This window comes from Lepidothrix coronata, unplaced genomic scaffold, assembly GCF_001604755.1.
Source record: "Lepidothrix coronata isolate B3197 unplaced genomic scaffold, Lepidothrix_coronata-1.0 Scaffold47, whole genome shotgun sequence".
NCBI classification, from domain to species: Eukaryota; Metazoa; Chordata; class Aves; order Passeriformes; family Pipridae; genus Lepidothrix; species Lepidothrix coronata.
The window spans coordinates 1,855,783-1,883,560 of NW_016690227.1; the positions used below are offsets into that span (position 1 = coordinate 1,855,783).

Genomic DNA, 27,778 nt, shown 5'->3' on the forward strand with positions numbered 1-27,778 from the left:
ACCCAAGAGGTATGGGTAGAGTATCCCAAAGGATTGAGGTATGGGCAGATGGAGGATACAGTGAGAGTATCACTGCCTTGTGATGGGGTCAAACCCCACCCATGGGGAAGTTTCTTGCTGTGATGTGCTTTGGGTCAGCGATGAGGTGGTCACCCATGCTGGTGATTATCTGAAGGAGGGCCTGGGCAGTGGTGGAACAGAGGCCATCTTCCACAAGTTGTGGGTGGCTCTAATTTGGGTAAGATAGGAAGGTTGACATTCATAGAATCACAGAAGCACAAAAGCTGGGAGAGACCCTTGGAGATCTCCAGTCTAAGCTCTGCTCAGAGCAGCTCCAGTCAGGTCAGGTTGCTCAGGGCCTTGTACAATCATGTTTGGATACCCTCAAGGACATAGACTCTGCAGCATTCCTGGGCACCTGTTCCATAGCTGAGCACTCTGCTGGTGACAACCTTTTCCTTTTTTCTACCTGGGATTTCTCTATCTGTCAAAGTGGACCCGATGGCACTTGACCTTCCACCACAGAGCACCTCTGAGAAAAGTCAGGATCTATCTACATTACAGTCTCCCAGTAGGCAGCTGTAGTCACCAATGAGGTCCGCCCCAACCTTCTCTTCTTAATGATGACCAAAAAATCACAACACATAAAATGGTTTGGGTTGGAAGGAATCTTAAAAAGATCATCAAGTTTCAATTCCCCTGCCATGGGCAGGGAAAGATATCTTTCACTACACCAGGTTTCTCAAAGCCCCATCCAGCCTGGCCTTGAACACTTCTAGGGATGGGTAGTCTATAACTTCTCTGTGCAACCTGGTCCAGTGTCTCACCCTACTCATGATGAGGCAACTCTCCTGTGTCATGTGCCCTGACCCCTCACCCTCCCAAAGACCCTGGGCTGGGCACACACCTCACCTATCTGTGTCCTTCCTGGAATGGGGAGACCAGGAAAGTGCAGAGGTGTGAAGATTCAGGAGGCAAAATACCAAATAGCAGAAGGAAAGAATTTTTAATGCTGTTTTTTCTCTTGTTTATTCTGTTTAAAATTGTTTATTACCCAACCTCATAAAGAATTGCTAATGAAGGAACTAGGAGGGACCCTGGTGCTGAAGGCCAGCCCTTCTTCCTGGCAGAACTGTAGTTTCCTGTTTCTCCAGAGAAACAACTCTCTCTGACTTTCTTGCTTCATCTCTTGCTTTTTTTCATGCACTGCTGTGGAGTGTCTGGCTGGATCTTCAGCCACCCATTTGGAAATCACCTTGTTCTTGGACTGAAAAAACCCAGGGACCTTGATGGTCTTCACTCTCTGGGCCTGGCCATCCAACCTGTTTTTTGTCCACCAAATGGTGCACCCATTCAAGCCATGAGCAGCCAGTTTCTTCGTAAGAATACTGTGGGAAACATTGTCAAAGGCTTTACTAAAGTCCAGGTAAACAACATGCATGGCTTCTCCCTCATCCATTAAGTGGGTTACCTTGTCATGTTGGCTGGACCTGATCTCATGGTTGTCCCGTATGTGCCACGGAATGGCACTCAGGATGGTCTACTCCATGACATTCCCTGGCACTGAGGTCATGCTGACAGACCTGTGGTTCTTTAATCCTTCTTCTGGCCCTTCTTGTAGATGACTGTAACAGTTGCTAACTTCCAGTCAACTGGGACCCACCTAGTTAGCCAAACACCATGTAAATGACTGAATGGTGATGCATTTGGCCTAAATACGGCTGTTTTGGGAGCCAGGGGCCTGTGACCTGAAAGATGCTCTACTGTGGAAGAAGGAGGAAGGCTGGGAGGAGAAGATGCTGAGGGCCCATTTCCTAGGGATCACTCCTTTCTGCCTTTCTGCTGCCCCTTAGTCACAGGGACTGCTCTCCACCTCCAGCTTTTTCCTCATCCCATGCCTGGGCTACCCTGAACAAGATAGTCACAACAGTGTTCCAGAGAGGTCCTCAGTGAATCCACACCAGCCTGGCTCTCTGCAAGTGACACAGCCCCTTGTGCTTAGCAGTGTCTCAGAAGAGAATTTTAAAAGTAGGTAGTGGTACAAAGTAATCCTTGAAAAAGAGGTGTGAGGGTTGGGGTTTTTTGCTTTAAAATAGATCAGATTAGTGAGTCAAATGAGAACTCGGCAGAATTTCAGTTGTAAAATAAGAGAGAATGAAAAGTTTATTCTGATACTGTGCAAACCTCAGCCTATAAGTTAATATCATGGAACTGGGTTTCAAACATCTCTCACTTAGCAGTTATTTTGCATATGGAATTTGCAAATGAATCTAGGAAACAAGGAACTTAAGGATGCCCTTAAGCATTCCCATAGTCATTACTTGTAACTACAGAAATCATGAGACAGTTATATTTGTCCTCTGAAAAGTATGAGGGTTATGCATCATATGCATTAGATAAATTTAGTTTGAGGTTGCTGACAAACAAGATGTAAGGATGAAAGTCAGAGTGCTTGAAAACACAGGTTTGCATTAATGGTATAAATACATGTTTAAATTAAAACATTCCAGCTAGCATGTCAGTCTACCTAATTAATCTTTGCAACTTCTGCCAGGGCTTGTATGCTTTGGAGTATTCTACTTATGTGCAACTATCTTGTCAATAAAATTGGTTAGTAGAGCCATCAATTGCAGTAAGTTTCAGCTATTTCTTTTCTGTAGTTCAAGATCATATCAATTTCTCAAGATGTTTCTGTTCACGGATACTAAGGACAGCAGTGGTAATATGGGTGAAGATCTGAATTTCTTCTTCAGTCCTGAAACTTTTTGAATAATGATTCTGGATCTAGAAACCTTTCTCGTATCCATAATCTTCTGAAACACAGAAGTCTTCATATATTTTATACCAGGAGGTATAGTAAATATGGGAGATGCTTTCAAAATATATTATATTTTGCTTGCTATGGCATTTATGTAATGAAAAAAAGAGTATTCAGAATTGGGAATTGCCCTCTCCTTTTCCTTTAAGGAAAGATTTCAGGGAAGTATCTTGTATCTCCATAATACTCACCTTTAAAGAAATTCAGCACCTGTGCCAATCTTTTATTTCTATCAAAATAATAACTTAATGACTTCCTTGTGTTTGTATTTAATTGAAAGTAATTTAAATTATTAGTAGTGGCTTTATTTAGCCATTGTAAGTCATAGGAAGAAATTAGTCAACAACTCACTTTAACTGGGTCTACTGTTATCACACTCATTTAATTGTATTTACTGGATCTAAGCCTAGGTTTAACCCAAGTTAACAATAAAACAGATTAGTCCCTTGGCTATATTTAATATATTACTATATTAAAGTAAGTACACCTGAAAAACAGAAATAATCCACTTGTCCAGAGATATTTAAAGACAAGAAATTAATACTGAAAGACTGTCTAAAATATTTGCTGTGTTCCTAAATTTGTCTCTCCTCCCAAGATGATCCATTGAACTGAGAGGACAGTTTGTCAACACAGTAATTAAGTAAAGAAAATAGAGCAGTAGACAAGCACAAATTGTAGTGCAAAGGTACTTCAAAGGCATTTATGAGGCGCATTTAAATGATTAGCAGCATAACGCAGTAAATGCTCAGTTGTAGTGAACTGATGGGTGAGAGACTGTGGAGACTTGCCGAGAGTTTCCACAGGTAGATCAAGTAATTCCAGCTTCTGTGGCTCACAATGTTAGTCCCATAGTTACACATCAAAGTACCGCTTAGCTTTTTGAAAGTATTTTATGGATGTGTCAAAAAGGCAATGCAGGGAGACACTTTTGTTATTCTACAAGAGAATTTTTTGGCGATCATTCAGTGCAGAAATTATTGGCTGCCATACTAATTCTGTGGGCGTGATGGCACGCAATTTACAGAGTATGCATGAGGAAGCCTTTACGTTTAATCTAGTGAGAAGAGATCTAGTTCTGCCTTTTGAGTATTGTGCTGATGTATCTAGACAGAATCAAGGATGTATATCCATTTTTTTTCCATATAATATAATGTTTCTCAGTTCATAACCCTATAAACCTACTGTTAATTAATTGAAAAAAAAATAGTGTAGTCTAATTGCCTGTGTTAGGATTTGGGTTCATATGCATGTGTTGACTGCTTTGTGCTCATCTGAAATGCAGCTTTAATCCAGTGCTATAGTTTTGAACAGTGCCTACCCTCATGAGGTTCCATTTCACTATCTTTTCTTGGATACTTCTTTCATGGTAAGATATGCAGGCATCCCCAGAAATGCCAAGGCACTGGACAGAATTCAAAAAAATTTATTTAGAAGGCCAGAACACCAAAACCTAACAGCATGGTTTGCCCACTGGGCCTCAGGGAGGGAAAGGTGAGTTCCTGCCTCTCAGGTCTCCTTCTGTCCTCTCTGTTTCTCCCTCACCTTCCCAAGGCCTCTGTGTATGTCTGTTAGGGCTGTCTCCTCTCACATATCAGAGAGGCTGAGAACTTCTCTTGCTATGCGGAGGAGGGGAGTGGAAGGGAAGAAAGCATTGAAACTGCCTTTGAGAGAGAGTTACCATTTAGGCAGAAAGCCTTCCTAGCAAAAAACAAATCCTTGAGTTTCTGTTAAAAATTCTTGTGAGGTTGTATCCATCCCTACACTTCTGCAAGAGATAAAATCTCTTAATACCCGACTGTGCTGAGTTCTTTGTACTGGTCTGGTTAACTGCCTCTGAAATTTAAAATAAAGACAGAAATAACAGTTGACTTTATAAATCTTCATCTCTAGTTATGATCTGTGTTGCTTATGGTTTTCTGGTTTTGATATTTTGTACAACTTTTAATAATAGAAGGAATTCCCAGCTGGAGCATTTAGAAATAATAATGAAACTTCAAACTCATGCCACTAACTGAAAGGTAAAAAGAACATTGTAAGGATGTTATCTCATACTTCAAACATTCCTAAGAAACTCAGAGATAAGGCTACCCTGAAAAATTTGTAATAACCAGAGGAAAAAAAGAAGAAAATCTACTCAGAAGGTAACCTTAACTGCTTTAAGACAACCTTATCTCTTTCCCTCAGTGGCTAAACCAAGAAGAAAGAGAAAGAAGCATAAATTAGAAAAAATTGTATTTGAACATATCTGTGGGCAAAACCCAATGTCTGTGTTCAAATTATAAACATGGAAGGGTTTCATTTTAACTATATTCATGTGTCTATGACTTATTATGAACAAAAATAAGAAAGGAAGGTCAGAAAGGGTCTGAGAAGGTATGAGTTCTTTGAACAATGAGTATTGAGGCAATTGCACAAACAGCAAATCTCTCCAAAACATGTTCTGCTGAAGCATCTTCACAGAATTACAGAATCATTAGGGTTGGAAGGGACCTCTGGAGATCATCTAGTCCAACACTCCTGCAAGGCAGGGTCACTTGGAGCAGGTTACACAGCAACACAATTAGGTGGGTTTTGAATATCTCTGGAGAAGGAGACTCCATGATATTCCTTGGCAGCCCGTTCCAGCGCTCTGTCACCCTCAATGTAATGAAGGTTTTCCTCATATTGAGCTGGAATTTCTTGTGGTTTAGTTTATGACCAGTGCTCTGTCGTGGTGCGGGTTGGGAATGGGACGACAACAGCACAAAGGATTCAGACAAGGTGGAAGGTCTGGAGCTATCGCACTTTATTGAGGGAAAATGCTGGCTTAAATAGGGTTCAGGGTGGAAAGCACTGAAATGGTAGGTGGAGCATGGGATTGACAGGAAGTTGAACAAATCAGGGAAAACAGGAGGGAACACTTCAGGAACAAGGACCAATTGTGCAGGACTCCACACTGCAGCTGAATCCTACCAATCAGAATGAGGGTACAGCAACAAGGGAGCAAACAAATCTGGACATGTCCAACTACAAGTAAAACTGGGGTACATAATTAGAAAAACATGCATTAACAATTCTTATGTACTATAGTAACCAAGTTCTTTTCTGTTACGCATACTAAATGCTGCTGGTATTCTTTAGTGTCCTCCCTAATGATTCCCATAGAGTTCGCATCATCTCTGAAACCATTTCCAGTCATCTTCCTCATCCTCCACAGTGCTCCTCCTCCTGGTGGGGGGCACCACCAAAAAGAGTCTGACACCATTGCCCTGGCACCCACCTCTGAGATATTATTTATATGTATTGATGAGATTCCCTGTTAGTCTTCTCTTCTCTAGACTAAGCAGGTCCAGCTCTCATAGTCTCTACTCATAAGAGAGATGCTACAGATCCCTAATCATCATTCTGACCCTCCCCTGTACCCTCTCCAGTAGCTCCTTGTCTTTCTTGTATTGAGAAGCCCAGAACTGGACACAGTACTAGTAATGTGGCCTCACTAAGGCCAACTAAAGAGGAAGGATCACCTCCCTCAACCTGCTGGCCACACTTTCTGATGCAGCCAAACTGGAGAATTCTCGTTGTTCTTGGAACAAGGATTAAATCTGGGTCTGCTCCAAATTGAAGAGAGTTGCAGAGAATTGACAGAAAGTTGCAAATGGAGGTTCTCAAACAGTACTGTAAATAGGAGCTGGTAACGTCCATGACTTCAGGATTAATTTGGTTGCAGAATTCAGTTGAAATCCTATAATTAAAATAATGTGAATATATGTGAAATTGCAACAACTAAAGCAAAATTTTTGTTTTTATCAGTTGTACTAATACTTTCGTATTCTTTCAGTACACAAAAGAATGTGAAAAAAAAAAAGTTGTATCAAAGGTTGACTTCATAAGGATAAAATATTCTCCTTCAGGATTCAGGTTGAGACTTCCAGTTGGAGTATATCTTCTGCCGGATTTTGAAAGCCAGCTTCACACTTTAGAAATAAACTGGGGGAAAACATTAAAGAACCAACATGAGATAAATATCAGCACCTGGTCATGAGGTCAAAAAGCAATAACGAACCTGATAATCGACGGAATAAAATGACAGCAAAAGCTCTTTGTCTTTCAATGTCTTCCAGCTTCAAATTCCAATAAAAGTAGAAATAATTTGAAGTCACTACAAGTGACTTAGTGAGCCACTACTCACTAATATGCCTTTTTTGGTATAGGTTTTAATGACCTCTCATCTTAGCTTTTTGTTGGAGACATATGGACCTGCCTGATTTTTTTTTTTCACAGACCTTGATTTCATTTGTTTCAGGGGTGGTGCTATTATGGATCTTTCTGGAGCATTCTTTAAGCTTACAGAAATATATTTAATTAATGAGTACTGTAATCAGGGGTGACAGTATGAGTCATAATGTGCATGTCGATAGGGGCAGTTCCTTTTCTATGAAATAACTTTTTATTTCATAACTCACAATGGTATAACCCTCCTGACACTGGGCCTTGTGCTCAAAGTTGGGACTTCTGATTTAGCTTAATTTTCTCAGTTTGGCTTTTCCAGCCTCTACTGTAAATTATGTATAGAATAGAAAAATGAGCATTATACTCATGCAAACTTCAGGTGCTCAAAGCTTATAAGCCATCTTCACTTAAAGATCATGAAACTGATCTCACTAAAATTCAGAAAGTTGACATGATCTACAATTAAAAAAGTCAAAGAGAAAAAACTTCCCATTTTCTGGGTTGTTTGCTTTTTCTCAAACCAATTTAAGAGGTTACAGCTCTCTCACCTTTTGTACTTGAACAGGTGGTTAATTTTAACTCAGCAATTGCTTGAATGGACCCAACACTCACTTCTATGGTGAAAACCTCCCTGGCCTATCCTAGAAGATCAGGTTAAGAAGAGGGGTCATTATTTAGATGGTCTTCCCCAAGTGTATAAAATTCCTTATGTCAGGTGTTCTGTCATGTCAATTCTGTAGTTCTTTATATCTGTTATATCTCTATATCTATTTCCAAAGCCTAGCCAAAATACATAACACTTCCAAGATCCTTTATGCTTCTGTCCAATTTTTGTTTATTCAGGTGTATCTTATGCTGAAAAAAAGACTGAGCAAGTTGCCAAAGATATCTGACTGGAACAAAAAGAAAATCATGAATGGGGTACCAAAAGTGGAAATCTTCACTGTGATGTTGTGTGACTGTTGTAAGTAAATCTCCTTTCTCTTCCCCCAACTTGTGATAGCTGCCCTTCCCCATTTCCAGTTTACAGTGCAGCTTGATAAGCAGACCTGAGATCATCACGTCCCTATAAAGTTTCTTGTGAGTATCTACCTCTTTTGATTTCACTGCTCTTAAAAAAAACATAACATGAATTGGCTGAAATCTTGAAAGATGACAACTTAACGGAGAGTCTCTTGTGGCTGTGCTCTCTGCAATGGTTTCAGCGTAAAGTAGCTGGAAATCCAACACAACCCTTCAGCAGTTCTTCTGTAATGCATAAGAATGGTAAAGGGTAATTAATCAATGAGTGTTGACAGAAGAAATATGGCTTAAAAGATTTCTGCTCAGTTGCTCCTATATATCTAGAGTTTATAGAAATATGATATGCTTTTTCAATACATTTCTACTGAAGATTTTAATCAAGAAAGATTATTGGAAATTTTCAAGAAAAAGTATGATAAAATAGAAATGCCATCTCATTAGTTTTAGGTAAACTGACTAGAATGTTCCCCAAACCCCAGTAACTATTAAATCGGAAAAAGCAAAGTTCAGTTTCAACAACAATTTCTATGTTATGGAAAGGCAGTTTTGGAAGTCAAATATGTTTGAAAATGAGCTTAGTCTAATTTGTAGTCAAAAACCGTAAAGTAGTCCAATGATATTGTGATACTGTATAAAACACATAAAAATTATATGTAAATATAAGTAAAAAAGCACTTTGGAGTTGAGTACTTGTGTGATCTACACTCAGTTGTCATAATCTCTTGTTATAGGTTTTGTAATAGATGCCTGTCACAGTGACTCTAATTTGCCTCATACTTCAAATACTTCATTGTAAGGGTACAAAATTACCACTGGGCATAATAAATAATACTGAAAATAATGTGAATATATTTTAAATGCAAATTCAAGTACTCGTTTATTGTGATAGGTATTCTATTTTTCTTATTCCATGCAAGGTTTTAAATGTAAAAATTGGTGGTATTATGCTATGATGTATAAATATTCTGATCAGTCACTATAAATTATAATACTTTAGAAATTATTCATTATAAAACTCCCATGGTAAAAAATTACTCAAAATGTTACCAGCTGTTCCATTTTGAAAACACCTTAGGTATTCAGACTTCCAATTCAGCCTATGGTATTTCATCTGCTCAGGATTTTTTGAAAAATCTTCCCATTTTGCATCCTTCAAAAAGGTAAAATATACTGAGTTAAAGTAAGAAAGCACAGTCAAAATAAGAGCAATATTTGTGTAAAAGTTGTAATAATTTTGAGGGTTTAATTGCTTTTAGAGCTATCATCTAGCTCAATAAGGGAGCTTCTTCTAGTTATTTTGATAGAAGGAGCTACAAAGCAACAACTGAACAAAGAAAGAAGTGTTACCTTTCAAATTATTACCTGGAGAGACAGGATAAGAGCAAGAAAACATTTGGTAAGATAAACTGATGAAACACAACATGCTTTTTTTTCCTCCCTAACTTCAGTGATAAAGAGCTTTCTGAAATCAGACTAGCAAATGAAATACATTTAAATGCATTATTTGCTTCTAACAGTTTTTCCAGCTCAATTCACATACCGTATAAGTCACTCTCATGGTTTACTTGAGGCAATTTGCAATTATTAGAATCAAAATGTAATACAATAGTTTTTGAGCTTACTCATTGTCTGTAGTGCTGTCAGAAAAATTGCTAATTTGAGAGGCCATACTCTCTTCTACTAATCTGGACTCTTCATTGAATTCAAAATGTGGGATTTTTCTTTGAAGTTTCTAGGTAGTATGTAAATGTTACTAAATATTTTCTCAAGCATTTTTTTAAATAAAACTTTGTGACTCTCTTTAGGGTTATCCTCACAGAGACATAGAGGGGTACTTAAATCATTTTAAATTTTAATGATTAGAAAGTCTTATGAGACGACTGAATGAGGTGAATTTGGGTAGAAAATCTTAGATAGTGTATGAAGCTTAACAAGAAAAAAAATGTGGGGAAAAGGAGAGATTAAGATTTACTTTCATTTTGTTTTTGCAGGGGAGAAGGGATAAAAGAGGTGACTTTTAAAGCATTTCCATCAGTATTAATCAATACGTATTAACTGTTATTTGTAAAATGGAGAAAAAACTACACATTAAGCAGAAAATATCTAAAATATACTCCCCCCCGCAAAGAAAAATTAGGTATTGTTTTTCAACTGACACTGGTTGTACCCACCATGAAAAGTTCTTTTTTATTAGTGTTAAGGAAAACCTGTTCAAAGGCCCAGATAGAAGAGGTGCTGTTAGGTAACAAAGAAATCAGTGGATCAATACGATAAATATAAAACCTTGATTTGGTTATTTCTGTTTTCTTTTTTTTTTCATTTTTTGCCATCTAGTAGGAGCCTTGAGAACTATTAGGAAAAAAAAGGCAAACAAACAAAAGAAAAGTTGGAAGTTAGAATGGGTGATTGGACTTTTAAGGAACATTTCAGTAGCTGTCAGCTTTTATGCCTCTAAACAGCAATTCAACATAAAGAACTATGTAAAATGAGTAGCTGTTTTGTGTAGATACAGTCAGTCATAAGTGACAATAAACTCTTATTCGTTGACTCTGCTACTAGCTACATTAACAACTATTTAGATTAAAGATTTTGTTTACAACTGCATACTGCTGAAGAAGAAATATGAATGGATGATTTTAGAAATTGGGGTGGTGGGGAGAAGTAAAAAAAAAAAAAACCAAAACCATGGAGTTGTACGCATATTTGTTTTGAAGGAACATGCCTTTCCACAGAAGCTGTTAAGTGAGTTTGCCATTATAGTATGGAAATAAATCGATGAAAAATCTCATGAGCAATCATATCAAGAAATTTTTGACCAGACAAATGGAAAAGTTGCTCCTTCAAGTCTGAAGTTAAAGAGTGTGTGACTTTTTTTTGTAATGTTGACCACTGAACAGTAAATCTTGAGAGCTGTTCTTCAAAAGAGAAAATTTTTTTCTACCTTCCTGATTTTGCTTTTGTATCTAGTGTTACAACACTTTGGTAAAGTGATTTAAAAAAAAACACTTCAAGGTTATTATGGAATCCTTATTTCTCCTCTTTGTCTCCTAAATAAAGTATGTTTCTGATACATTTTTCTGCTATTTATCATAGTCTTATACAATACAGGAAAAATCCTGATATTAATCTAAAAGCAGCAGTACACAATTCAACCTGCGTGATGACCTCTATTAAAAATATCTCTTCAGGATAAAATAGTATTTCTCAATTTGGTTGGACTGTATGCTCTTAAGTGGTCACTTCCAATCTAAATAATTCTATGACACTGTGATTCATGCTTTCTGGACTCAGTTTTCAAGATTTTCTTTGCTTTTGTTTTGTTCTCCACTTCCACTGTCCCACTCCCAAACTATGTCTGACTAAGATGGTCAAAATTTGTTCCTTCATTTTTGGAAAAAAATGGAAAAAATGTGAGTTTATATAAACCTGGCAAATGATATAACTCAAAATTATACTAACTGTGGTTGTAAATTTGATTTTAGGATTTTTCACAATTATTGCTGACTGAGGAGAAATATGATTAAACCATCACTATGCAGAATATGTTTTAACTGTATTTGCCCTCAAGAACTATTGAACCACAGTTACATACTAATTGCTTATTTTGCAAAATGAGCTACAAAACACTAATGAATATGCTTTGAGATATTTACATGAATAACTAAAGCTAAACTCATCCTATTAATTAGCAAAGTCAGTTTCATGATGTATGTTCCAGCATCTCTTACTCTTTGTGTTCGTCAGTCAGTTTGCAAGTATCAGTTATTTTTTTTTATTTTACAGCTAAGAGTTTAGTTGAAATCTTTTGTCTTTTCATAGGCAATAAGAAACTGAATTTGGTTTCTGGACCTGAAATACAAAATAATGAATATGTATGAAATATTACATTTATTAACTGTTATGGCTTATGACAGTGGAAGGAATGTCAACATTGCCAGTTTAATTATTCAGACTTTGAATTTGACTATATTTCTATGTCTTCAAGTTAAGATGCTTGAAATGTTCCAAAACATTAGAAACCCTAAAGAGAAAAGGTGTTTTCCCCTTGTAGGATACCCTAGTAGCATTCATTGCATATGATACATTTCATGCATAATTTCCTAAAATAAATCTGTGCATACCTTCATCAATAACATATGCAAAACATTCTCAGGGAATATTATTCAGTGAAGTACTATGCCTAAAGCTGTTTGTGTTATTTATTTTTTCCTTATTATGGAATTCAAAGGAAAAGCAGTAGATGTAGTAGAAAAGGGTAGAAAAATTAGCCAATTGAATATTTGTTATCTTTTTTTTTGGCATCTGTCTGTCTCTCACAAGGGATCTTCAATGTACAGTCAAGCTTATGAATAGCTTCGTAGGCTATGGTACATTAAACTGGAAAACCTTTTTGCTATTTTTTCTCTTAATGCAAGATAAAAAGCAGTTAAGTTGAGCTGAATTCAAATAGGATTCTGCTTGGAGTTATCATCAGAAAAATCAATATTTCATTTGATGAAGTTGTTAGCCAGCCTAGCAACCTGAAAATACCATGAAAGTCCATGTTTCATTTTTAATTCCTATTCTTTGGTTGCTATCAAATCCACTAGTCTTGTCATTTTCATTTTGGATAGAAACAGTAATCATAAAAGCTCTATGAGGCCTTTCAGGCGGCTAAACAACAGGATACAGATCAGAGCAAAGCACTGACTCCTCTGTCAGAGGGTACTCTCTTGACTCACTTCAAACTTTTTAATAATTCTAAAAGTGAAACTGCAACATCCTGTTGTTACTATGACATTCACTTTATAATCTGCTCTCAGTTGGAGGAAAAATATCCTGTGTGTAAGGCAAGTAATCCTCTAACTAGGAAATCTGGAAAAAGTAAGCATAAAGTAATTTGTATGTTTTCCCTGTGCAAAGCCCTTCACTGTGAAGTCACAGGTTGTAGCATGTCTATTTTTTCCTCCCCCTTTGTATTAAAAATCATAAACTGAAAGTTCATGATCTACAAACTCTTCTTCTGAGTTAAATATGGCTACAATATTAGAGCATAAATGTTATCTTTCCTCTGAGGAAAAAATCAGTAGTTTTCAGTCAGTGTTGCATATACTGTTGTAACGGTATATCTGTTATGTGATGAACTAGGATAAGGCAATCATAGTAATTTGACATAGATCATCAAACTTTTCAAATATTAGAACTTATTCCCAGTTGTAGTAGGATAAATAATATATAAAATGAGCCAGAACATAAGAGAAGTCATACAATGCCTTTAATTTCCCCTTCCCTCTAGGTTTCAAACTCCTCTTTAATTAGAATTTTCTATCTACTACCAGTAGATTGAAATAATAAACAATATTTTACTATAATGATCAAAATGCCCATCACCACTTTCCAGTTTTACTGAATTACTTCTGCCTGGTGCATTTGCATTTATTAGGCACCACAGTCTAAGCTGGGAGAGCTCCTCCAAAATGTGTGTTCTCAGAGATGTTAGCAAAACTGAAGAGTGTGTGGGAAGAGAGCAGTGTTTAATGATGCAGTCCCACAGTCCTTTTGACTCTGTAGGAGGTGCTTATGGAAGTAGCCAAAACAAGTCTCTGCAGCTACATATGATTTTTTATCCCTTTTGCATAATTTTTGACAGATAGCAAAAACGTGTCACCGCTGTTTGCAGGGGGTGCATAACATTTAGTGGATATAGAACCTAAGGTAGCAAGAGCTGCTGCTCTGCTTTATTTCCATTGCAAATTTCGCGTAACGGTTTGGAAATGTCACATTACACACTGTCTCTTTCAAATGCCTTCTGTTCTATAATATAATAGTTATCTCTTTGTTTACATTTTAGAAAGCTTGGTGTTTAGAAACTGAGGATCAGCTACTCATTTTGTGATAAATTATCAAGGCTCCTGGAGTTAGGGCAGCTTAGTCCGGCTGAGATCTACCCTGAAGAACATAGAAAAGGAATCTGATATATAAGCTTTGTAAGAAGACTGCTATTTGACCTTTATCATAGCAAAACATTAGTAATTCACATTATGGTTGTCTGTGACCCTTCCAATCAGAAGGCATTTGATATTTCAGAGACAATTAGGGTCCAATGTAAGGCAAAAAGTTGCATAACAAAAGTACTAAAAGATATTTTCTCTAAGCAGTGGTATTCTGATTTCTAACCTCACAAAAATGGAAGATAATTGCATGGAGGCATTTGGTACTGTATGTTTCTTATCTTTGTTGATATTTTTCCCCTTAAAAAAAAAAAAGATAAGAAAAAAGGTGATGATAGAAATACCTCATAGAAGGTTCTGAGATTTCTTTTGGGAAATCAAATTGTACAATGTGTATTGTGTGGTTTTGCAGGGATACGGAGGATCTGGTTATATTATCTAAAAATGGAGGCTGAGAACAAGGGTGAGAGGAGATGGAAAGAAAAAAAAAGAGAAGGGAATTTATTTTCCTTCCCAGGGAGAGAAGATTAACATACTGTCTAAGGTATGTTCTTGAAATTCTGGTTCTCTCTGATTTTGTGATAATAGCCAGTTAGAAGAAGGGAAAATGCTTAAGTGAGAAACTTCACTCTCTGCTGAGGATTTGGGCTGTTGAATAGTCATTTCCACTATTCACATTTGAGTTTAAATACAAGCAATGGTATTTAATATATCCTTCTGAAAGCCTTAGGGCATTTTGTCTTGGGAAAAACAAGTGAACTAATCAAGTTCACAAACTAAACAAGTCTTGTTTTAGAATGATAGACCAGTGTCTGTTTGGGAGCTCACTGTTTTCTCTGCTCTTCCTGTCTGTAGGACTGTAAAACTCAGTTGTAGACATGTAAAGCTCAATTCTAATCTCAGACATGCAGGTATGCCAAAATGCAAGCAGCTGGTTGAAAAATCCTACTTGCTCCATGCAGTTATTCATTTTGGTGCTCGTGTATGTGTGATTAGAATAGAGCTCTCAAAGTGTCAAATCTGCAGCATCTGCAAAAACAAATTCCGAGACTAGGAGAAACATATGCATTACATTTCAGTGATACTACCTGAAATATTATTCATATTCTATGTCACAGATTTTTACGTAAATTCAAGCAGTAAGTTACATAAATTAACATTCATAGTTATAGGCTGTGGATTTCAATTTGCTGAATCAAGCTAATAGAATATATATCTCATTGGTTTGCAAGAATTTATGCAAGATTAGGCCTTAAACATCAAAATTCTGCGAGTTTCTGCTTATTCTTCTTGCAGCAGCTACAATACATACATTGCTAGTTAGGGAAATCTTAATTTAATTTAATTAGGTCAGTTATCCTGATGCCTAATCTATTACAAAACACGCAATTTTCACTGTGTGTGGGGAACAATTAGTAGGAAATATTTAAAGACTCAAATAACTTCATTATAAAGCTTGCTAGCTAGGGCTGAGTAGTGTTTAAATTATTGACACCTCATTTAAATTACTTAGCCCTCTAGAAAAATACACTCTTATTTGCTAATTCATTGAATATTCCTTGTGAGCTATAGCCTTACCGATGTACATTCTTTATTCATTAATAAAACAACAACCATTTGGGTTGCTTCCTTTGTTGGAAAAAATAGAGACCACAGAAAATCAAGAGAGAGCACATAAAAAGAACTATCTTTAAAAAACAGTACTACCAAATTAAAGACTAAATAATCACGTATTTGTAGGTGTCTAAATAATTGACAAACTAATAGCTGCTTTGTCATGTGCCCTGGTGCTAATCAGTAAATGTTCTCTCCATTTTATAAGTTTGTGCAAACTGTGATGACTTTCTATTGTTTTGCTCATCTAATTACTTTGATAAAATAAGGAATAGGGCAAAAAAAAATGCAGACATATTTTTATAGAAAAAGCCTGCAGCTCACCTGTCTATACCTTTACCATTTCAGAAATGCATTGAAACTGCAAAACAGGAACATTAAAAACTCATTCACTGGAAGCCCCTTATTTGAAAAAAGCTGAGCTTCTTGCTCAATGTGTATCAAAATCCTGTAAGAACTGAGTACTGGATGAAAGAGATGGGGCTGTACTCCCTCTATCTGTCCTTGGCCTATTTGCCTAAGTTTGAGCACTTATTTGCTGTACCTAATTTAATCATACTTATTAATTGATGCAGCAAGAAATATTTTGATGATATCTGTACTGAATCTTTCAAATAAAAAAATCATTGGCTCTTCCTTTTTTCCCTTTTTTTTTCCTTTTTTTATTATTATATTGAGGAAGATTAGTCTCATAATAAGAACTTCACTTTACCTCAAGTAAGGTAACATGATTTTTGATCTTTGAATCAACCTGATGTTGATGTTTTTAATATATCTATCTATTGGGTTTGCATGGCCAGGTTTTGGTAGTGGTGGAGCTACAGGGGTGGCTTCTGTGAGAAGCTGTTAGAAGCTTCCCCTATGTCTGGCAGAGATAATGCCAGCTGACTCCAGGATGGACTCGCTGCTGACCAAGGCTGAGCCAGTCAGGAATGATAGTAACATCGCTGTAATAACACACATAAGAAGGAAAAAAATTTATTACAGAGATGTAATTGCAGCCAGAGAAGAGTAAGGATATGTGAGAGGCACAACTCTTCAAAACCAAGACCATTGGAGAAGGAGGGGAAGGAGGTGCTCCAGGCGCCGCAGCTGAGGTTCTCTTGCAGCCCATGGAGAAGACCATGGTGAGGCACATTGTCCCCCTGTAGGCCATGGATGCGTATGGTGGAGTAGAGACCCACCTATAGCCTGTGGAGGAGAGCCCACTGGAGCAGGTGGATGCCTGAAAGAGGCTGTAAACCCGTGGGAAACCTGTGCTGGACCAGGCTCCTGGCAGGGACCTGTGAACCTGTGGAGAGGGGAGCCCATGCTGGAGCAGGTTTGCTGGCAGGACTTGTGTGGGAATGCAAATTCTTCATGACACTACAGAAATGAGAAGAGATTTCAGTAAGAAGCCATGGGGTTTAAGCAAAAGCAAAGAAGAACTGTTCGCACTCATTGCTTGAAGTCTTACCTCATTTGTGATAAGCAAAACAAACTAACAGACTTGTAAACAGCGCATGATAGCTCTCTTTATGGCTTTATTTTGCTCACCCCATCAGTGGTTTTAACCGTAATGGAAAACTGCTTACCTGTGTGATGGAAAAATACTCCCTGTGTGTCCCTTCCCCCTAACCCTGGCTATGAATGGAGTGGAAAAGTACTGGTATGCATGCTCTTTCCCCAAACCCTATATATACCAAAAGTTGTAATCAATAAACAATTCAGTTTGTCCATACAACCTGAGTCTGTGCATCAGTCGCTACAGACTTGTGACCCTGCTCCCACACTGGAGCAGTCTGTGCCTGAAGGACTGCACCCCATGGACAAATGACCAACACTGGTGCAGTTTGTGGAGAACTGTCTCCCATGGGAGGGATCATGTGCTGGAGCAGGGGAAGGACACCTTTTCCTGAGGAAGCAGTGGCAGAAAACAACCAGTGATGAACTGACTAGGCCCCATTCCCCATCTCCCTGCGCCGCTATGGGGGAGGAGGTAGAGCACAGGAAGGGGGGAGGGGTGGGCAGAAGGTGTTTTTAAGATTTGTTTTACTTCTTATTGTCCTGCTCTGATTTGTTGGTGACAAATTCAATTAATATCTCCAAGTTTGTCTGTTTTGCCCATGACAGTATTCAGTGGGTCATCTCTCCTAGTCCTTATCTCAGCTCATGAATCTTTGTTATATTTTCTCTCCCCTGTCCAGTTGAGAAGGAGAGTGATAGAGCAGCTTTGGTGTGCGCTTGGTACCCAGTCAGGGTCAACCCACTACAGTCTATATATTTGCTTATCTATATATCTATATCTATCTCTGAAAGACGTTGTAGAACAGGAGAACTATTTCCCTTTCCACACAAAGAAGAAACTTTAAATCCATCAATTCTGCTGGTGCTATTCAAGCTTTGAAATGACCATCATTACAAAAGGCCCCAAAAGACAGCATATTTAATGCATAGATTTAGAAGCATTAATTATTAAAAATACCCANGTATTTAGGGGAATAGTTAAATTCAAATTCATTAGAAGTTGATGGTGGAAACAGATGAAACATATATTTAATATATATTAACTTTTGTATTCTTAGTGATGTGATGTTTGCTTTACAGTTGCTTCAGACAAATGCAAATATATTGGAGAACCAAAACTTTCAGGGTTGCTTAGGGTATGCAAAAGCTTTTTGTTTATTAAATGGAAAATAACAGGCTCCCTTGAGGAAAAATCTGGACACTTGTCCAGACTCTCTTTCCATTCTAATACCCAGCACTAATTAATGTTGACTGGGTAAAAAACTAACTACAGTACACAAAAAATGTATATGTTTTAAATCCTGGAAAGATAAAGTCAAGTCCACTGCACATGTATAAATACAACAAATAAAGTACAAATAGAATACAGAAATAAAAACAATGTGCAAACGTATAAATAATGCAAATGAGTAATGAGTGCAGTGTTTTCAGAAAACACAAGAAAGTCATAAGCATAAAAAAACCTAAAAAACTGTCTTAAACTGAGAAGTAGCTGTAGGCCAAAGAGTTTAAGGGCAAGTTTTAAATGTGAAAACCTTTATAGATACGTATAAATGTTCTTTGTTGCTGGAAAACATCCAGCCTAGCTTTGAGACAAAGCTGAAATAAAGAAAAAACAAATGAAAATCTAAGTTACAAGAACAACATTGCCACTGTAAATTCAAGAATGCTGAAATTAGAAGTGTCTGAATCAACGTGGCCATGTAATCATTTGGATTTCCCTTTATTAGAACGATTGTGAAGGTATGTTGCCATTGACACTCTTGCGTCTAATGCACAAACCAAGTGGAGGTAAAGAGAGAATCAAGTAAATCTGAGACATCCATGAAATGAGAACAGCATGTGTCAGAATTTCCCTGAAACAACGAAATTTCCCTTTTTCTAGTCTTTTTGCTTCAGACCCAATACCCTCTATCAGGACAGTTTAGTGCATGTTCTTCCATGTTCTTTATCTTATTTGACTTTTCTCTGACTTTTCAGCTTCACTTTTCCTGATCTCTTGATCTGACTTTCCCATTCCTGACTGTCTCCAATTAAGTTATTATTCAGTTTGTTTATATTATGATTTCCCAGTCAAGCCCAGTTCTTCTTCAATTCTTTCTCATATTTTTTTTTCTGACTTGCAGTTCTCTGCTGCAAGCTAGTTACCACTTCTTATGTAGGCAATTTAGATCTCCCTTTTCTGAGTTCTAAACCTGGATTTTTAGTGTCTTTATATTAATATCCTTTACTAATTTCATCTTGGTTATAAAGTAGTCTCCCAACCCTCTGCTTTTTTCCATCTTTATTCAAATATAAGCTTTTTAGAAGATTTTAAGTCTTACAAGTAATACTGAAATCATTGCATGGAAGCTAACTGATGCCAGTAAAGAATACGGGCATATTATGGGAAATTGCTTGTGGTATCTACTATGGAGATTTCCTGACACATCCACCTATTAGGTCCTCTTTTCAGTGGTTTATAACTTTGCAAAACTTTAAAGTTTGGTATGGATTTTTTCATGCTACATGTCTGTCTTGGGATATACCTAGCTAGCTTCATTCAGAGGAATGCAGTTGTTCCCAGGAACAAGGCTGTGCAAAACACCGCAATTGTTAAGATAGAAAGAATAGCAATGTTGAGAAAACAAATCATTTTCATCAAGCCTTCCCATACTGTTGTCATGACCACCACAAGAAAATCCATGAAGAAATTGTTTACTCTTTCTTTAAAGAAGGTTATGCACTAGCAGTGAAAGAGATCCAATGCAAAAATGAGTGTGATCAGGTAATTAAAAATTTCCTCATAATGCAGGTGCACCAGGCAGAATTACAGCTGTACCAGAAACCGTAGTTTTGCCCTAATTTTCTGAGTTTAACTTTCACAACTTAATAATGCTGTGTTAGGATCATGGCATGTTTACTTTGTAAAGCAGTAGGGTTATCCAAAATACCTGCATAATATTTGTTCTCCGTTTTCCCTAATGAATATAATTTCATTTGTCACCTCTGTCATAATACATAATGCTAGAAACTGGAATCATGTAGGAAATTGTCAGGTTTTGTACTTCAGAATCTTAATTTTTGTCATTTACCTTCAAAATAACCTTCAGTGGTAGGTACTCTTCTAAATTAAATGATCTTTTAAATTTTATCAGCTGAGGTTGTTTTAGCCTCCATATTCTTATTATCTGTGCTGATAAAATAAGATTTCTTCCGTAAAAGAGCATCTAAGATGTAGTTGTGGACCACTGATAAAAATACTCTCTCTCCTTTTTTTTCATAAGCAGGTCAGATTCTGATCTTGCATTGATATTTTACTGTCATGAAATCATTGACAACAAAGCTCATGTTTGACTTGTATAAAGGTGTTATTAGATGCTGACTTGAACACTTAAATACAATATACTTCTTGAATTAAGAGGCTCTCTTTAAAAATAAGCACTGTTCTTCAGAAGCACATTAGTATTTATAAACTTCAATTTCATGTTTTTGTGTAGACTCACATGGGGTATCTAAGTTAGCTTCAGCAGTGAGCTAAAGCTATTTAATGTTATAGCTTCACTTTTTTGGCTTACCTTTCTAAGTGGTAACTGTTTAAAATGTATTATATCCTGTATTCATATAGATTTATCAGAGATTAAATGGAATTACGCACCTAAGCCCTATTAAAACTTAAAAAGAGTTAAGCAGTTAATTCTCTGTCAATTTTAAAGACTAGGGGATAAATTTTATATAAGCCAATTCCATTACTTATTTGGGTCAAAAAATAAGTTTTATTTGCGTTCCTTTTTTTCCTTATCCTATTTGGTTTTTTTTTTCAGATCCAGGAAAAATGAGTTATAGTATTTTATACTATACCTCAGCTACAAAGATAAGGAACACTAGAAGAGTCCAAGGGTGTGGACTCACTGTGCATGGATTCCTTTGTAAGTCTTATGAGACATAATGCTATGTAGATAATATCATTAACATCTCTCTTCAATTTGATCTCTTTTCATCTTTCTAGGAGGCATGTCCAGAAGTGCTCTTGGTTTTACTTTTTTTTATTTTATCTGTATTTCCATTTACATATAAGCTCTGTAAAAATACATAAATATGTGTTCTATGATATCAATACATGCTATGTGTGATTATTTTAGTTGTGTATATATCTATATTATATATAAAGATACGGCATGAAAAATGGTATTATATATATAGAAGCAAACATTTAACAGACCATATGGTTTTGTTATATCCCTAGTTTACGTTGGAGACAGTAGTTCACAGAAATATTCCTTACAAATGCACTGCCGTTGGGGGTGGTTCCCGACTTTCCTTGGGCCCATCTCAAAGCTCATGTTGAAAGTTCCCTTGTGTGAGAACAGCAGTCCCTAGTGGACATATGTAATTCCATCAAACCGGGGAACAAATTTCAGCAGCCTGATAACATTTTATGGATACTGTTAGAAGCATTCAACCTTACCAGTGATATTGCTCCAGGAGAAAATGAGAATTTCCAATGACATGGGATCTCATGCTCCAGCTTTATGGTACCTGTTCTTGAGTCGCTGGTGCATGTTTGGAAACAGATTGGGGATTTTTTGTGAAATGTAAATAAACCAATGTCCATTCTCTGGAGTTATATCCTTTCCCAAATTAAAATCAGTAGTACATTTAAGATCCACTGTAAGGTCTCCATCCTGCATATATACCTTGCTGCATATATTCTGTTAAGGTATGTGCTGAGCTTAGACACAAATGCTTGCAGTGCACTTGAGCTGCTTACAGAAAAAAAAAATATTTACAGTATTGGGAAAGATGCATTTAAATTCAGTGTGAAGCTGCAGATGATGTTCTTCCTGGAAATCAGCAGGCCTTTAGGTCACTATGAATTACAGTCTTTAAGAACTGGAACAGTGGTAGCCAAAACCTGTGTGTTAAAGCCAGCCATGTAGTGCAGAATGAGCTGTCAACATCTTCTGAGCGAGACAGATCACACACAAAGGGCAGTGTGCATATGAAATAAAGGGCAGAAAAAAGATGAAATAAACAAGGATCCAACAGGCAAAGTGAGAAAGTCTCTGCTTTACCAACAGATGGAGTTCAGCCTCAGAGAGCAGAGCTCTTCCTTGAACATGACAAGAGGCTGAGTTAGTTACAAAAGGAAAAGCACAACTCAAACTCACCTGAGTTTCTAAAATGATTTTGTGGGACTTTGTAATTTCTTTCTAGAAAGCAGGTAAGCCTTAGTAAAGCTTATTCATTGAACTTCCTAATTTTACAATACATGTATTAGAACATGGATTCTAGAAAAAAAATAACAGTCCTGTCAGCGAATGGCGCTGTGTCACGCAGTGTGATTTGTCCAGAAATAAAATTAATGCAAATACAAGGGATGACTAATTAGCACTTGAACAATAATGACTAGTAATAATTTGCAAAAATACCTGTTCCTAATCATAATCTTATGACAAGATTCAGATTCCAAAGAGTACCTTTAAATGTCATTGACTAAACTCAGATAATGAAAATGTACATCTTATAAGCTGTTCACAGACATTCCATGAATAGAAACAGAATTTTAAATTAGATCAGTAAATGATGTGTTGTATTTGTTCAGCTGTATTTATTATTCATTTAGTATATCTTGTTATTAAAGGTGATACTTTTTTAAATCTAGAAAGATTATTCTGTTGCCTTAACCATGACCCATAACAATTTTAATTTTTTTAGATTATGTGATTAATATTTTTCTCAAAAAAATTGTATAGCCAGTAAATCAATCTTTTTTCCTATTTTTTTAGCATGTCCACCAGCTAGATCTATTTGATTTGAAAGTAACATGAAAGATAATTCTCAAAGTTTGGGTAATAATAACAATAACAGAATCTAATTAGTTAATTACTGCATATAGACAACATCCAAGTTTAAATTCTAAGGATTTTTATTGCCATGTAAATTGTTCTTTAGTCACTCTTTAGGTTTTTTTGGGATTGTTTTCAGATGTTTCTTTTGTGGTTTGTTCCTGATTTCCAGGTACTAGTGATCAGACTTACTGGACTCCAATCATTTGTTGGGCTTCCTCTTGGCAGATTTTGGCACTCTCAACAAAACACTGTGCAAGAACTTGCAAAAACAGGATTAGTAGGTCTGTCCATGAGTGTGGGTTGTGGTTCCCGTTTAAAAACCACCTGAGGAGAAAGTGAAAGAAAATGTCTGTGGATTTGGTTTTTGTTGTGGGGTGCCAGGGAGCGATGGTGTGTGTTTCTGAAATGTAGGGGCAGCAATTTCAAAAGTCTGCCTCATGCAAACAACCTGCTAGTGGGGTTTTAACAGCAGTTTGCCTGCATCTATTAAATATGTTAAACATCTTTAAATCTCATTGAAATCCCATTGTTTTGGGTTTTTTTAAGGACTGGACCAATTTTATCAATAGCATGTGTATTTTGACACATTTGAGTTAATTTAGTCCAGTACTTCCTCGAAAAACCATGAAATTTGCTTAATATATGTGGTGTAACAGAAAGTATTCCTACATTCATCAGAGAAAAAGATAAAAATTGAAGATGAAGATCAGAGGAGAGGTGTACAGTCTAAAAATCTCCAGAACAAGTTATTTCATGGTTCGCTACCTTTGTATTTACTGGTAATCTTTGGTAATTATAGGTATTCTTCTTTTATTCATAGATATATTTGGTCTGGTTTTTGAAATCTATTTTGTTCTGGATTGACATTTCATAGAGTAACTTAATGTAGCGCAAAAATATTTCCATTTACATATTCTAATTTTTCCGTCTTTCACTTTTATTGAATATTCCTATGATCCTGAACTGCAGAAATGCAGAAGCAAAGTCCCTAATTTATCTTCATACTGTGTTTTATTTTATATACATTCATTAATTGTCTCCTAAATTTACAATGCAGATCTTTTAATTTCTGTCAAATGTAAGTTCTTTCATGTCCTTAATAATTTTTATGCCTTCCTCTGTGTTTAATTTCTTGTACTTTTAGTTTTTTGTTGTTGAAATAAATTATGCTTTTAGTAACAGTTAGATTTTTAGAGGTCTTTTCCAACCCAGCCGATTCTATTATTTTATGATAGAATATGCAGAATTGTCACCAGACCGTAAATTATAAACCATCATATAGTGCTATTTTCAAAATTGTTTTTGGAGACATATAAGAACACTGTACTTCTTTTTCAGTTCTTTGTCCTTTTTGCTTCTAGTTCTTTCTTAGTACTTGTCTTACAAATGAATTTGAAAATTGGAAAACAGAGGCCCTGGAAAACTTGAAGAATGCTGTAGTTTTCAGTATCTCACACATGAATGGTTCATATAGAATCCTACAAAATGTTCCCATGGCTTTTTTTTTTATTCAAATGCTAATATTATTCCTATATGAATACAGTAGCTGATTGTTTTGATTTATGTTCATATATTTTCAGATACTAACCAGTAGTGGGGTTTTTTTGACTAACCTGTTCTACTACTAACAGTAGAACAGTTCCCATCTACCTGGATGGCAGTAGAGCAAAAATCTCAAAGATTGGAATTTATATTAGTTGGCAAAATGACATGGAAAGCAGTCAAATGGAAAAGCAGGCCAAGACACGCATCATATGAGAAATGAAAATAAAAGAAAATGTGAATATTTGGATGTGTAGAAGCCATGAAAACCATAACAAGAAGAGTGATAACTAAGGGAAAAGAAGTGGTTTGTGAGAAAAGATTTTGAAAAAGACTTGTGGTATAGAGGCCAAAGAATGACATAGCCCAAGAAAAAAATTCTGAAGCCTTGACAACTGGTGGTGAGAAAAGATTAGTCATTGAGAATGGTTGAGCTGGAATAGCAGAATTAAAAGTTGGAAATCACCTTTTTAGAAACATTGAGGGGGGGGAAGTAATTAAATGCCACAAATCTGTCTCACTTTTGCCTTTTGCCCTTGTAAACATTGTTCTCATTGAAACTGCCTGATTGGTGTATGTATACAAGTTGGTTCTTTGCTTTGCATGTAGCCAGAATTTTCCTTGGTGGAAGACTTCCGTTACATGTCACAACACTAAATAAGTGATATTCAGTGATTTTAATCTTCTTGCTAAATTTCCTGGTTAGAAATTTGACAAATGGCATTTGTATTCATTGTTTATTCTGTGAAATCAGTAAATTTTCCTGAGTGTGTGGAATTTGAAAACAAGTTCTGTCATGTCCCCATATCAGGATGTATATAGGTTCCGTCACTCAAGTGTATCTTTTTATTTTGTTATTCAACCTGCTACTTCACCTGGGAACTTCAAACATTATTCAGGACCATCTCATTACAGTATACAAATTTAGACCAAAAGAAGTCTTCTGCAAATAGACCATGGTATAATACAAGAAGAAGGTACAGTTCTATAAATGTCTTTCATTTGCATAGGCCAATCAGATTTGCCAAAGGAAATAATTGTTCATGGCAATCCTGTTCAATGTGCTCTAGGAAGGCCCTCCTTTAGCAGGGAGGTTGGACCAGATGACCCTCCCAGTGATCCCGCCCAAACTTACCCTTTCTGTGATTCCCTGCTTCCAGATGCCAGTTTCTGTCTCTGTGCTACCCTGGCCTTTTGGCTGACACAAGTAATTGAATGGTTGCACAGTGACATGAATCAAGGAACTGGTTTAGCTGAAAGGTAACCTAGCAGAAGAAAAATGTTCAAAGTTCAACACCAAGTTCTGTTTCTTCTCCGTTAGAAGCAAAATCAAATTAATCATAGCAAAGTGCAACTACACTTATTTCCAGCATGTTTTATGTTCTTAAAGAACCTGAGACAAAGTCATTGATGTTTTCAAAGTTAAGCCATTCAATATCTTACTAATTTTGTTGTTTGGTTGGGGGGGTTATGTCTGATTTAAATTTCTGTGCTGCACTATTATCTTTTTACTTTTGCCTTATTTACTATGAATCTGGATACCAAATGGTTCCCTTTAACCTCCTTTCTTTACTCTAGTATTTTAGACTCGTATTTGTTCTCCTCTGTCTCTTCCCAAGTCTAAGCAGTCCCAATTTGTTAACAGCTTCCATTTGCTTGGTTTTCTTTCTAGTGTAGTGGGTTGACCCTAGCTGAACGCCAGGTACCCACTAAAGCCACTCTCTCACTCTCCCTCTGCAACTGGACAGAGGAGAGAAAAATACAACTAAGGATTCATAAGTAGAGATAAGAGCTGGGAGAGGTCAGTTATTGATTACCTTCACGGGCAAAACAGATTCAAAGTGGGGATATTACTTAAATTTATCACTAACAAAACCAGAGCAAAAAAGTGAGAAGTAAAATAATCTTAAAAACACCTTCCCCCCACCCCTCCTTCCTTCCATGTTCTCCCTCCTTCCCACTCCAGCAGTGCAAGGGATGGGGAATGGGGTTACTGTCAGTTGTTGTTTCTACCGCTGCTCAAAGACAGGAGTCCTTCCCCGGCTCCTGTGGGGTCCCTCCCATGGGAGACAGTTCTTCACGGACCTCTCTGGCATGAGTCCATCCCACAGGCAACAGTTCTTCACGAAACTGCTGTCCTGTGGGTCACTCCTCCATGGAGTGCAGTCCTTCACAAATGAGCTGTACCGATGTGGGTCCCCCACAGGGGCCACAAGTCCTACCTGGGAGAAACCTGCTCCAGAATGGGCTTCTCACTCCATGCGCTGCAGGTCTCTGGCAGGACCCTGCTCCATCTTGGGCCTCCCACAGGGTCACAGCCTCCTTCATGCATCCACCTGCTCCAGCATGGGCTTTTCCATGGGGTGCAGATGGATCTCTGCACCCTGATGGTCCTCCACGGGCTGCAGGGGCCTCAGCTCTGGTGCCTGGAGCACCTCCTGCCCCTCCTTCTGCACTGACCTTGGTGTCTACCTTGTTGTTTACATGTTCTCACTCTGCTCTTCCCTGGCTGGAATTCTTTCTGCACAATACCTTTCTGATCTTAAATATGTTATCACAGAGGGGTTACTATCACTCCTGATTGGCTCGGCCTTGGGCAGTTGCAGGAAGCCTGTCCTGGAGCCAGCTGGCATCGACTCCTCCAAAGAGGGGAAGCTTCTAGCAGCTTCTAACAGAAGCCACCCTTGTAGGCCACCTGACTACAAAAACCCAGCCACAGAAACCTACTACACCTAGCCTTTGAGTTTTCTTCTTACAGTTCTTTGCCAAACTTTTTCTTGAAAGAAATGTCCAAAGCTGTACATGATTCCAGCTGCGAACACACTGATTTTGAGGAAAAGGTCAATAAAATCAGAGAACAGAATAGGAAGCCTGCTTCATTTTAATTACTAAAGAGTAATCTTTTCTTTGTTTTGTGTAAACCCCTTTACTAGCTCTAAGCTCTTATCTCTTGCTTTATTCAACTTCCTTGAATTTTTGATGTTTCTTCAGCTTCCTTGAATCCTTTGTATTGAGAATTAAGCCCCATATGGGCCATTCATTTAAGAGTTGGACTCGATGTTCTTTGTGAGTCCCTTCTAACTCAGAATATTCTGTGATTATGTGATTCTGTGAAATTATATTTGTAAAAGTTAAGTGATCAGTTGAAAAGCTTTCAGCCCCAAAATATGGATCCCAGTCTATCTCTTTACAATTATATGAAAATATACAACACAGTAAATGCTCATTTCGAAGTGAAGTTGAAGTAGAGGACATCTTAAAAGCCATCATTGTTTTGTTGGTAATGTTATCAGCGTACAGCA

The 27,778-nt window shown here is 37.0% G+C and overlaps 1 long non-coding RNA gene across 4 annotated transcripts; it reads right to left on the reverse strand.

Annotated features, from left to right (window-relative positions):
• Positions 1-5,684: 5,684 nt before the first annotated feature.
• Positions 5,685-27,130, reverse strand: LOC108497344. 4 transcript variants are annotated; one of them, XR_001874762.1, is made up of 5 exons: positions 27,009-27,130; positions 9,101-9,203; positions 8,123-8,278; positions 7,579-7,671; positions 5,685-6,542 (listed from the first exon to the last, which is right to left on the reverse strand). It is a non-coding gene; the product is annotated as an uncharacterized LOC108497344 (long non-coding RNA). The 4 variants fall into 4 exon arrangements; XR_001874764.1 differs by lacking the exon at positions 5,685-6,542 and adding an exon at positions 6,677-6,787; XR_001874761.1 differs by having other exon boundaries at positions 7,579-8,278.
• Between the last annotated feature and the right edge of the window lie 648 nt (positions 27,131-27,778).